This window comes from Littorina saxatilis, linkage group LG4 (assembly GCF_037325665.1).
Source record: "Littorina saxatilis isolate snail1 linkage group LG4, US_GU_Lsax_2.0, whole genome shotgun sequence".
Lineage (NCBI taxonomy): Eukaryota > Metazoa > Mollusca > Gastropoda > Littorinimorpha > Littorinidae > Littorina > Littorina saxatilis.
The window spans coordinates 11,647,071-11,649,134 of record NC_090248.1 but is presented as its reverse complement, the minus strand read 5'-3'; positions in this window follow the sequence as shown (position 1 = coordinate 11,649,134).

Sequence of the window (2,064 nt, the reverse complement as noted above, 5' to 3'; positions counted from 1 at the left end):
CTGCAGACGAAATTGAACCGTACATGTTCGAACTACCAGTTTCTCTCCTCGAATCAAGCATGAAAGATGAGGAGCGGAGGCCACTTCCAGCAGTAGTGAACAGACAGTGACGATGAAAATTGCGACTCTGTTTGTCTCAGCGATCAAAGGTAAACACGCCCGCTCTCTGTGCTGAACTTATCGTCTGCTTTCGAGTCTGTGCTATTTTTTCACTCTCGCCTTGTCAACGCACTCGCGAATAAGTGGGATATTGTTTAAGTGTTCATGCATTGCATTCACGAGTAAAAGAACAACAGCTCATCGCAGTTTTAACTGTTCTTGATTATTTCAGAGACTGGTGTCAGAGTGGCCACTGTACCTGTTGTATTGTGTGGGAGGGGCAGATTTGAGAGAGAGAGGAAGCTAGCCTGAGGTACATTGTAGAATGAAAATTTGCAGGGGAGCAAGAATGCATCACCAGCCACGAAGGTGTACATACAACTTTTTTTTGATGTGCCTATATTTGTTTGATTTTTAAATGTATGTATTTGTTGTTGTTTTTAAAGGCTATCAAGAAAACTGTTATTTAAATGTGACACTCTGTCAAATATAGTTTCACACACACACAATATTAACTCACTTGCATGCCCACAGAAGAAATTTGCTCTTCACATTGTTCTGTTGTTGTTGTTTTTATAATGTAATCATTGTAACATCAACACTCAGTAATAACCAATATTACAACACAATCACTTTTTCATCAGAACTCACTCACATACTACTAAATAACATCCATCTTAAGACCTATTTTGAGCCTTAATTTAAGTTGACTAGTAATGATATTAATCATAATGTATTTATTTTTATAATGTACAAACTAGAGTATGTATGTGGATGTGTGTGGGATGGTGCTGGTATGGATATGTGTGGTTTGGGTTATGTGTGTACTGATGTGTACATTTTATGTGTTTTGTATGTTTTGCGAGTGCGATTTTATGTGATGTTATTCTGTACACCAGCCAAAACAAAATGTCTGGTATATTAGATAATAAACGCACCTTTAAATTTATTAGCGACTACACCCCGTCACCCTCCAGTCCCCCTCCCCCCCATTACACCCTACACTTTTAACATTGTATAAAAAATCATGCCCCAATATAGGTCCCTAGTTACCTGGGAGGACGTTAAGCTCCATAATCAACATCAACAACGTATTGAATTGAATTGAAAAGCTGGGGTTAGGAGGTCTAACTTCTTGAATTAAAGTGTTTTTTTTCTCAGGTGCATGTAGTTTTTTTATTTGCTTGAAATCATGGTGTATTCTGGTTGTAAGAGAAGAGTCAATTTCCTTGTAAGCCTGCAAAATTAAGATTTGTCATTTTTGAAGTAGCCTACATTTTTGTAAGAGTCCAAAATAGTCCAGGATAAGGAGGAAAAACATAGGGTGGGTCAGGAAATCTGAAACATTGCATAGTTTTGTTTTGCCTATGTAGACACAAAAAGTACTTAGAGCACTTTTTCCCCCCCCAAGAGAGCATAGCTTAGTTTTAATTATTTTAATGCCACTGTTAGCAAGAGGAGTACTACAGACAGCAATCAAACAGTGGGTTTTTTCTGTAGACATTGCTATTTCTGTTTAGGTGTTTCAGTAGTTTTCTATGCGGATAAATCATGCTGCATGATCACTAGAAACAATCCAGCTCTGTTGCATGCAAGTTTTTTAAAGTTTTTTTTCCCCATGTTACTCCGAGAGAAAAAAAACAACCCACAGAGATAAAGTTGAACTGGCAGTTTGACTGAAGCAGTGGTAATAACACAGAGTGCTCTTCCTACAATCAATTTTTTTTATGTGGATGATGATGTCCATACATGTACTTGGTTGTATTATTTTGCTAGACTATTTGTTTCTGTTAGATATATCTGCTCACATGATTGTTGTTCATAATTTGACATTACATTTACTGCTGATCAAAATGTATTGTTGGAATAGGTCTGCTTAATATTCTGACTGCAGTTTTGTAATAAAATCAAATAACACAGATGTTTTAAGTATCAAAGTGCTTTTCACACACACACACACACACA